Here is an 11,457-nt window from a genome sequence, read left to right as displayed (position 1 = left end):
TGCCGGTGGACTTGCGGCAGGGACYGATCGGCGCGGAAGAGCCGAAACGGGAAGAAAAAGCGACGCCTTCCGCAATGCCGCTCCGGCGAAGCGGCTCTGCCGCAGCCACCTACGRTTCTCCCTTCCGCGGGTTACTTTGAGATTAGTAGGTGGAAGCCAACCCCAAATCATCACTTTATTTACGCTAAAATTACTATATGAGTAGAAAACGCACCTGGCCCGCTGGACGYGAGGGAGAGGACGGCTTAGCTTTTTGGAAGGCCAATACTGAATTTATTTCCGAGTTTAAACAGGGCTCGCAACTTGGCGCCGTCCGCGGGGTGGGAAGAGCGAGCGCTTAGTTACCGCCTTTAATCATTAACAGCCTACCGCCGGCGAGCCCTCGGCAATCATTAACCGGAGCCTTCGGCCTCGCCGCCTCCGGAGGTTTTTCCCTGCCGGTTTCACCCCAGAAGCAGGGAGGATCGAGGCAGGACCAGCGGCGTTCCCATCGCCGGGACCCCACGAGCATCCGGAGCAGGGAAAAAGGGATTGCGTGAGCTTTTTGGCCAGGCTGCCCAGTCAAAAAAATGTATGTAACTATTATTATTTATTATTATTAATAATAATTAAAAAGAGATCTGCGCCCTGGCCGAGAGCCGCACGGTGATTTTTTTCCCACGCCGCTGGCTGGAAGCCGCGACGCGGCTGCGTTTGGAGGGAGCGGAGAACAGCAAAGCCACGGCCCGTCCTTCCGGCGCTGGAAAACCGGCCGAGGGCTTCCCACGCTCATTTTTCTCCGTCAGGCCACGAATAAACCCAGCTGCCGCTTTGCGAACGAAACGCCGTGCGTCACACGCTCTAAACCCAAGGTGTATTTAATCACCGGCTCCCGCGTGCTCCCCTTCCCACGCCCAGCCGGTTCCTCGGCTTCGTTACATCCCGGATTAAAGCGCCAACCGGTTTAATAACAGGTTGTTTAATAAACGCGCCGGCAGCTCCGAAGCCCTTCGGCGGCGCAATCGCGTGGCTCGAGCGACAATTTCCCAGGCGGGCGGCGATTAAGCCGCCAACCTCCGCCCGCGCCGCTGCAAACCGGACGGAGCCGCAATCGCTCCTAGGGATGCGGATAATAAGCGGGCATCGCCTCCAGGGCACAAGGAGGCCCAAAATCCCAGCGCTAGCGTGCAATTTCCGGATTTGCCAACGCCCCCGGGAGCAGAGGGGTGCGGGAACGCTGCCGGCRGGGAAGCTGCATCCATCCCTTAAACCCTGCGAAGCTGCATAGAGCCCGAGGCCGGACAAAGCTATTGAGAGCAGGGAAAAACATCCCCAAACATCCCTGTCGTCACGAGCTCGGGTGGATATCGACAGAGAGGAACAGCAGTTTTGGAGACTGGGCAGATCCGCCGCCTGGCTGCGCTGGGATTTGGGGTGCAGACGAGCTCGGACGCGTTGCCGCAAAGCGTTTGCGAGGTGCAGGGGTTGCTGCCTCTTCCGCGCAGCTCCGAGAAGCCTCGTGCGTGGGGTTCCCCCAGTTTTCTCACCATCACCTGGGTTTTTTTAAGCTGTCTGGGTTGCTCCTCTCCTCCAGCTTGGTCTTCCGCGCGGGAACAAGTGCACCGAGAGCCTGGTTTGCTTGAAAAACCCCGCACGGACACAGCGGTGCGTTTAGCCCACGCTTTTCTTCCAACTCCGCGACGGTACAAAYGCCCTCAAATATTTTCCCCAGCCAGGGAAAACACGCTTTTACACCTCTCCTAGCCTGGGATCCGGCAGCTGCTCCTTCATCGTATCCCTGCTTACAATTCCGGCTGGAACCTGCCAAAAGGGCATCRCCCTGCTCTTAAATAACCTGCAGCAAGTCAGGCTTCAGTCGCCACCATCAGCATTTAATCCGCCGTCACGAGATACCTGCCTCCCATACGCTAAATAAATAATAAAGCCACAGGGATGCAGAAATTATCCGGCAGCTTGGGGGGAGAAGAAGGGAAAAAAAGCTCCCCGCTTCGCTGCGGCGCCCATCGTTCCCGCAGGCACCCGGCGCCGCTTCCCGCGCTTCCCCCTGCCTGAAAGCTCCCGACCGCGGGGCCGACGCAGAACCAGGCTGCAATCAACCCCCCGCCGGCCGCTCTCACCCGGAAACCCATTTTTCCGGGGGAATTAAAAGCTTTTATGCCTCAGGCCGTCGCAGGACGGAGGCGCGAGGAAGCCCGTCGCCTCCCAGGTCCCACTCGTAGCCGGCGGCGGATGCTTTAATGCTCCTCAGAGGAAGCGTCTCGAACCACCGCAATCAAATATGACYGAGGGAGGGAGGGGGAAAAAAATAATTAAAAAATAGTCCCTTCGCTAAGCTATCCTAAAAAAGCCAAATTCGGCACAGAAAGCAAACGTAACCCGCTGCAACCTCAGCATTAACACCCTGCTCACACCCGGGCAGGGAAATCCATCACCCAACAGCAGAAAATAACCCTGGGCACGAGCGGGACCGCTATATTTTGGCACTAGGTGCCCATGTGAAATGCTTATAGAGCCAACGAGCCAGATTTTCTCCCAGGTGCCCCCCAAAAAAATCTCTGCAGGCCACTGACCTATAGGCGTTATTGGCCTCCAGTCCTATACACCTAATGGAAAGCTGAGCACAAGCATCCCGGATCCTTCCCCTCCTAACACCCCAATTTCGCAGGCAAACAGGGAATTTAGCACCTGGCTGTTTAAAGACAAAAATGCACCGTGTAAAGCACATGGAGGGAACATCTTGCTGATAGAGGAGAGGGTGGCGGCAAGGACCAAGCGGGGACACGGACCCTTCTGCCAGGGCCAGGACCCCGGAATTTCACCCCACAGATCAAGATGTTAAACCACATTGATCCATCCATGASCGCCTGAGCTATGGACACGCTCTGAAGTCCAAGGAAAGGAGGAGACAGGCAGGAGCAATGCACTCGAGCAAAAAAAATGTTCTTAGATATTAAAGAGGGGCAGGAAAAAATTAAATAGCCTCAAAAGCCCCCAAAATTCCAACCAGGTCCCGTAAAAAAGAAATCAAGCCAGCATGACAAAACCTCCTTTCCAAAACTCCTCATGCGCTGGCATTAATTACACCCTCCCCCTCGCGTTCCCTTAAATCATTATCCATCACAGCAGCCTTTCCCGCGCCGAAAAACCAGGGAAATAAAGGTCTTTTCTATCTCCTGGCTCCGGGAGCTTTATCCGTGCTGACAGTTGTTGGAGCTGCTGCTGATGCAATTATCTAATCAGGCCCTTTCTCCGGCCGCCAGCGCGCACCGAGGAAGAGGAGGAGGAGGAGGCAGATCGTCCTGCCCCGACGCAGCACGACCGCGYAAAAAGCGGCAAAATAAATAAAACAAAAGAAAGGAGGGATGAATTTCAGAGCCCGGCTTTCCCCAGGAAAAGCACAGATTCCCGGGCACAGCGGCCGGCAAACAGCAGGGGCGAAGGCGCCGCTGGGTTTCCCGCGGGAGGTTTTGCGGCGACGGTCCGTAAAAGCAGAGCGTGCAAGCGGCAGCAAGCCCAGCGGGTCCCCGCGGCGCATGCTTTTGCTTTTCAGAAAGCCCAGTTTGGGGGTAAAAGCCATTTTTCCACCAGCCGTGCAGGCTACAGGCTTCCTCCAGAGCCGTCGCACCACCTGGACTTGCGAGCACCTTAATAAAAACCAGGTCCTGGTCCCTGTCAGCCTGGGAAGACGGATGCAAACGCAAACCCTGGCTCTGGTATTACTGCTGGCTGCAATCCTGCAGCYGACGTCTCCCAGGAAATCTCAGCCCTGCTCTTCCACCTGCAGGAGCTTTCCGGGGAAAAAAAACAAAGAGCGGCTTTTCTTTTAAGAGCACAACTCATTAAAGCATGGCATTGCTGGAAAAAGGCTTCCCTAGGAAGTTTTCCGTATAAAAAAAACAGGACCAGCACGCTCAGGGCGGGATGAGGGCCACCAGCCGAGCAAACCCCCCTCCAGCCTCACGCCCCAAATATTCCTCCTGCTTTTGAGCTACGGTCACAACCCGCACGGAGCATTCGCCGCCCGATCGGGAGACGAACGCCGCCGGCCAAGCCGCTGCCCGAAAACCGGGAGGGAAAAAAGGGGAAGAGAGGCAACGCCAGCAAGACGCATTTGGGCTGGAATCGCTCCGAGCAATCATCCAATTTAGCCGGCTTCATTTCATTTGCGCGCAGCCCCGAGCGCGGGGCGGGCGGCGTTACGGATAAYCTCCGCTCTTCATTTAGAGCCCTTTTGGCAGGCGGCGCCGGGTCGCAACGCCGCCAGCATTTAATAAGCCGAAGGAGGCCGACACCGGGAAACGAGGCGCGCGGGAAAGCGGCCGAGCACGCGGCTCCGCAATAACGCTGTTTTTGGGGAGGGGGCGGCAGCTCCCCAAGGGCTTTTGCAAGAAGCTCGGGGGCGACTTCGGCGTGCAATCGGGAATGTGAGTGCCACCGGGCCGTGAGACGCCGGGAAGGCGTTTTCCCAATAGGAAGAGCTCCGTTCGTCATGTCGCCTGCTCCCATCATCCCCTTCCAGCGAGGAATAATAAATAAAATAAACCATTAGGTTTTTCTTCCCGGCAGTGCTTCCTCCCCATTCGGGCTCCCRGTCCATCGCTCCTCCTCTGCCTCAGCCCGGCGGTGGGGCAAGACAGTTGCCAAGCGACCGCCGGCGGTACTTTTCCGAGATGCTACAGCCGTAGCCATCTCCCAGGTTGTGCCCGAAGCCGTGGATCACCTCCCTGCGACGCGGGCGAAAAGGCAAAATAAACCCTCATCCTCAGGCTGGGCTCGCAACGCGGCAGCGAGATTTTTTCCCAAGCGGAAAGAATAAATCTCAGCTTCTCTCCGGTCAGCTGCACGCCGGCGACGCTCCGCGCTCCGGGAAAGCGCCCGATGCTTTTGCATCGCACCAGAGCCCTCGTGAGAAACAAAAAGGGGTTAAAAAGCCGCTCGGAAATCGAGGAATTTGCAAAAAACTCCTTTTTCTCCGCTTGCAAAGAAGCTGGAAGCGCAGCCAGCAAGAAAAAATAAATTAAAAAGTAAATAGGATATAGAAATAAATAGAAATCACGCGATGCATTTACTACTTTTCCCCTCTCACCCATTTTAGCACCTGGGGTCACGGTGGCTCGAATTGTCCGCTTGCACTTGGGGCAACTTGTTCGCCTCCAGCGCAGCATTAAGAGCCTCGCCGGGGGGGAAACTGAGGCACGGGACGACTCCAGGGCCCAAACAGCACATCGCGAGCAGCCCCATTAAAGGGGAAAAAAAAAAGCCACAATTTCCTTTCCAGCAGCAAGATGCCACTTGAGCTCCCTGCTTGAGATGCATTTGTGCCCCGCAGCGGCTCCTCACCTTTTCCCGGCGCCGGTTCGAGCGCTAATGCTTCGCCCGCCCGGCTCCCCGCCAGGATTTATTCTTTTTGCCTTCCCCCTAATCGACTCTGGCTCTCCAACGCGCGAGCGTTTAATGAGATGAACCTTCCAGCGAGGTGCAATGCCGAAAAAAAGGACCGACCGCCGCTCCGACGCGGGGGATTTCACCTCGCCCGTGAATGGAGCGGTTAGGACACGGAAAAACGACAGAAAAAGGACTTTTTCCATGAGTTGCATCCAAATTTCAGGCTGGAATTTGTCCATAAATTGGATTTTTGCAAGGGGATTGACCCCATCGGACCTGCCGACTTGCCGTGGGTTGGGGGGCACTYGGGGTGCCCCACGCTTTAACCCCCTTTTCCCTCTGCAGCGACCGCTCAGAGCGCTGCAAAACGCAGATTTTTGCACCCAAAACGGACCACCTGCACCCTGGTGCACAGCCCAGCCCTGTAACCCATGAAATAAGAGCCAGAAATCCCAACTGAGCTTGGTGCCTGTCAGCAAGGAGGAAAAAAAAAATATATATATATATATATATGCAGGGGAATAGATCTGCTGAGCAAGAAGAGCTTTTTGCAGGTTTTTTCTGGGTTAAAAAAATAATAATAAAAAAAGACTGGGTGGTTTGCATAGAAAAGGCCAACAAAAAGTTGCATTTCCCCGCTAAAAGCATCTCTTGCCTCCCGCATTTGTACAGCTCTCCCGCTCCAGCCCTCGGGGTTAGAARGGCGACGTTTTGCATGGAAATAACCTGCTCTCCCTTAATACCGAGCCTTCGGAAAGGGGCCGAATTAAGCGGTCGCGGGAATCAAGGAAGGGTTTAATTAGCTCCCGCTTGGCTGCGACCCGGCTCATCCGTTCGGCAGCAGCTAGGGAGGGCCGGCAAAGCGGATTTCGGAGGCGGTTACGATTCGCAGCCGCTCTTAAAGCACGTCCACAGCGTCGCTGCCGTCTTTTTTTTTAACGCAGCAAGCGACAGCCGGAGCCGCGAGAGGCATTTGCAGACCCGACGGCACCGCAAACGTCACCCGGACCGAGCTCGCGAGCCCCGGGGACACCAAAAAAGGAAAAAAATAAATAAAAGCAAGAAAAAGAGACTTTTTCTCCCCCCATACAAGCTGCCAGGCTCCTACAAGCCGCTCCCAAGCTTTGAGGGCAGGTTCCCCGAAAAAATGTGGGGCTTTTGGCTGGCAGCATCACACAGCCCCGATCCCCCCRCCTGGGAGCATCGGGATCACGCAGGCAGCGGCTGCGATTCCCTCACCAGCCCCATTAATCTCAATCAGCCCTTGCCCAGCCAGCCACCTGATCCGTGACTGCGCCGAGGATCTCGGACCCAGCTCCAAAAAAGCAAGGGGGAGAAATACGGAGCAATCTCCGTTTGCTTCCTGCCCAGGGTCACGCGCCAGGAATTTTTGCATTAATAGATAAGAGCTGGAGTGGCGCAGGGGAAGGCAAGAGGCGAAGGACACGCGTGGTGGCATGGGAAAGTCCCAGGAGATGCTGAGGACTTCACCTCCCACCACGAGCATGGTCAAAAATTGGGACGGGGACCCAGCGAGGTGGTGGAAACCTCCATCCTCAAAGGTATTTGAGCTCACCGAGGCATGGACACGGCCTCTCTCCATCATCAAAAGCATCCGGAAGGTGGTGAGCATTTTCCAGCCGCTCGCACCAAGTCCATCAGGGGATTCAAGCTTCCCCGGAGCTGGTTATACCATCTACCACGTCGGCATTCAGCCCACGCATTTAACCATGCAGAGCTGGATAGGTCCTTCAAGACCCACCAAGCTGATCTCCCAGGGAAAAGGCGGCACAAACGCACACGTTTAGGAGCCGCAGAGACCAGCGGAGCTACGTCGAGGCCGTACTCGATGTCAGCCTGCCCGAGAAAGCCCAGGCAGAGCCGTGTCCGGTCATTTCCGTGCAGGAAACAGATGCCAGAAACCACGTGCTTGCAACCGGAGCGGGTCTTGCATGCTGCAAAACCCACGCTTGTAGCATCACAACGCCGAGACTGGGATGAAGCCCAAACCTGCCCATTCCCAGATGCTTTTTGGGGGAGAAAAGAGAGATACGGCACCTGGGACGCTCAGGGCAAGGCCAACACGGGCAGCAGCTATTGGATAACACTCACCCCCGCACCCAAAGCATTTGCACCATTGGGGCTTTCAAMCCCCCAAAGAATCATTAAAACCAAGCTGGGTTTTGAGCCTGCTTCCACCCGACGCAGCAAAACGAAGGAAGGCGAAGGCAAATAAGGGGACGGAGGGGAACGCGCCCCGCAGCGATCCCCCCAGGCCGCCCCTCTCACTGGGATTCGGGGTGGCTCCTTCTTTAATTTGCAACCAGCCCCTCCTGGTGCAGGGTTTCCCCTTCCCCTGCTCATCCCCGTGGCGCAGCAGCAAGCAAAACCCAGCGCGTTACTCCGCCGGGGTGGTTTTTTTTCATTGTTTGTTTAATCTCCAGTTGAGGTTTTGTTTTTTTCCTCCTCCTCTTGTGCTCTAAAATTTATGATTCCTGCAGCAGCGCCGCGCAGCTCATCGCTGCTGCCGCCAGCAGCTCAGGAGCCAGAGCAGCGCTTAGACTCAGCTCTGAGGCAGCGTTTAAAAAACCCCCATGCCCAAACACGCGATTTCTCCCCAATTTAGCCTTTCCCGCATCCAGCCTCTGCAGCCCAGTCGCTGGAGCTGCTGCAGTCGCCCGAGGACCCTGCTGCAACAGGGACGCCGCAGCTCTGGGCAGCTTTTTGCAGCCCACAAACGGGTTTAAACGCAGGCTACAGATGCACCCATCAGCATATTGCAAACACACAGCCCTCCCTCATTCACCAGCTTAAAAGTTATATTGCCGGTTACCGCATAACTGCGTGCAACGCAGCTCCTGCCCAGGACAAGGAGGTGACTTACGGAGCACACGATGAGCCAAAATGCTCCCCAAAGCCTCATTTCTAAGGGGACTTTTGAACACCCTCATCCTGCAAGAGGGAGAAGTTAAAAGCAGAAACCTGCTCCCAAGGGTTTTGCAAGGACTTGCTGCAGCGTTCCCCACCTACAAACCTCCCCCAGGTAAGAAAACGCAGTTTGGAGCCAGGGCCACAGACTCACGTTTAGCAAATACAGCACAAGCTGGAGCTGCACATCCTCCAGCCATCCCAATTTTGGGTCTCTGAAGCCAGATGCATCTCTGCAGGGAGAGAAGCACAGAGGAAAGGAGCTGCACCCTGAGCCCCCATTAAATAACCAACCGCCCCAACCTGGCAAATGCAGACCAGCTGCAAAACGCAAAGCCCAACGAGGAGCTCAGCTGGGCTCAATCTGAAGCCTATGYGGCGCTAGCAAGGGACGGAGGGGGAGAGCAGGCTGCAGCGAGACCGATGAGCGTGTGCAGGGGAGCTGGGCGCTTGCAAAAGGAGCCTGTGCACGCGCGCCGCCRGGCTGACGCGGCCTCTTTCCGGGGCTTGCGGAGTCGCGGATATTTTATCCCCAAATTAATTGCAAGCAGCAGCTTGGCGAAAGCTTCCCCCGGGGTCTTTCCAACCTGGCGAAGGGCAGCGAAGCCCCGCGGGGCGGTTTTTAAGCTCCCTCCCCCCCCAGGCCAGCAGCTCGGCGACGGCGCGCGGCTCACGCCGGCGTAACCGCATTAGCGCGGGACACTGCCCGAGCGAGTTAATTCTGCCGAGACGCAGAGTCGAGTGGCCAGGCACCGCTCGGCGCCGCGGAGAAGAGCCCGGGAGGCTTCCAGGCATCTCCTCTCCCTGCCCGGGGTCGCGGTGGCAAGCCGCGTCCCCGCGCGCCCCGCCGGCTGGAGCCGCGGACAGATGTTTCCCTGGGGATCCAGCTGTGCTAGGTGTCCTTGCCTTGCTGTGTCCCGACACCGGGCGGAAGCGGGGCTTGGTGCATGAGGGGAAAACCCGTGCAAAAACCATGCAAACTCCATGCAAAATTTATTCCGGCCAGGTTTTTGCTCCCTGCTAAGGGCGCTCCGTGCGGGCGGGCGGCGCTGCCGGGAAGCCCAGGCTGAAAGTGGTTCCCACCGTGCTGGAAAACACAACAGGAAAAGGCAAGGTTTTCCCCGTCCGCCCATTACAATGCCTTTTCCTTCGCTTCCCTAGAGTTGGCGATAGGCACGGAGGGATATCCCGGCGTCCGGAGGGAGGAAGGAAGGGGACATGGCTGGAAGGGCCAGGAATAGCTTTGGCACCGGCACAGCAGCCACGAGCTTGCAATAATCCGTCCGTTTTCTCCGAGCGATAAATACATCTGTTCTCCCTCACAAGGTTTTCCTTACCAGCAAAAGAAAGAAAGGAAAAAAGAAAGACAATTTCCCCTGGGGGTGCAATTCCCCCCCAGGCTGCCCACGGTTTAGGGCCCGGATTAGCCAAAAGCACGGAGATACCAGCTCCCTCCCCCGCCGGGCTGCTTTATTTTGGGTGTCAGGCCGCAGTTTCGGTTCCTTGCACGGCGGTCCGCTTTCCAACGGGAGCGTGCAAAGCCATCGTCCGCTTTTTCCAGCCGGGGAAACTGAGGCAGGAGATGCCGACGTGGTGCAGCGGGCCCTGCGTTTCCCAGCCCCAGCAGGCCGCGTTCCCATTGCTCTGCCGGATTTTTAGGCAATGCTGCCATCGAGTGGTCCAGGAGCATCCGCACCGGGGAGTCGGATGCGGGAAGCACTCCGGGTCCCCCTGGCCTGGACCACCGGTCCATCCAGCCCATGACAGATCTCATCTAGGATCTTTAGGAGCTTTTCATTCCTTATTAATCTGTGCTAAAACGGGGTTAAAACGCTTGGTCTGATTTAACGCTGTGTTGGGGCCATATGCTGAGCTCGGCTGCGCCATTTGCTCCCAAACTTTTCCGTGATGCCGACGTGCGGCGAAGCGGCACTTTACCTGGGAGCGATTGCTTGACCGGCGGCTGCTGGCTTCCCGAGAATATAATTTAGGAGCAATTTAGGGGCATCCCTTTAGCAAGCTGGAGGTACAGGTGCATCTTTAATAGGCGGCTTTTTCTTTTTTAACCCTTTCCTGGCACTGTGCTTGCTCACTCCGCATCCCGAGGGAAAAAAATAGCCATCCTGGTAGGCAGCGATGCAGTTTGTTGGGCTTTTTCTGGCCCACGCTCGGCAGTTAAACGATACCGGAGGAGTCTGTTAAAATCACCCCTGCCTTGTGGATTTTATAAAYCCGGGCTGTGGGAAGGTGCGAATCCGTGTTTGCGGCTTAATCGGATCCCAACAGCTTATTCATGGGAGAAGGGACCCTCTAGCYGAGCAGCTCCCAAGCGAAACGTCCCGCTTGCCGCGGAAGGAAGCCGCTCGCACGGGAGCGGGAAGCCCTTTTCCTTGTTACCGAGGCCAAACGTTCGTCGGGGGTACGAAGGACTCGYCGGCTAGGAAGCACGCTAGGAAAGCCGCTCGGAGAAATCCCACCGCCGTTAGCAAAGCGTTACGTTGGAAAAGGGCTATTTGGGCGGCTCTGGGCTTTATGGCAYGGAGCACCCGACGTCACCAACGTCACCGTTAGCACAAATGTACCAAAACGATGCGTTTTCAAGCCRTTTTCCCCCAACGCCGCTCTGGCGTTCAGAGTAAAACCTCGACCGGGCGAGTCGTATTAACAAYGTATTTTAAATTCACGCTGCCTTTTTGGAGCTGGGATGAAACAGGGAGAGGGCCAGGCTCGGGAGCGAGACGGCCAGCCCCCGGGGCCCGAGGGCGGCCACGAGCCGTCTCCCCACGCTCCCCGGGAGGGCGAACGTCCCCTCCAAGGTGAACGTCCCCGGGGGCAAATCCCGCTCGCGTGAGGTCGGCCGCGTGCRGAAAGCGGATGACGCGCGACGCCGTTCCGGCTGCCCTCTGTCCCCGGAGTCGGCCTTGACCGCGAGCCGCCGCGCTGGCAGCGTCCGGCATCCGTCCATCCGGCCGGTGCTCGCCGGGCGCCATGGGGGGCACGTCTGGGGGTGCCATGGGGGCACGTCTGGGGGTGCCGGCGAAGGAGGTGGCCGGTGTCCCGCCGGGCGGTGGCGGGGACGAGGAGGGCGATGGGGCGCCGCAGGTCGCCGGTGCGGCGGGCAGCGGCTGCAGGGAGGCGGCCGGG

The sequence above is a fragment of the Apteryx rowi genome, unplaced genomic scaffold (assembly GCF_003343035.1).
Source record: "Apteryx rowi isolate R43461 unplaced genomic scaffold, aptRow1 scaffold_662, whole genome shotgun sequence".
NCBI lineage: Eukaryota > Metazoa > Chordata > Aves > Apterygiformes > Apterygidae > Apteryx > Apteryx rowi.
Note: the sequence above shows the minus strand (reverse complement) of the source record.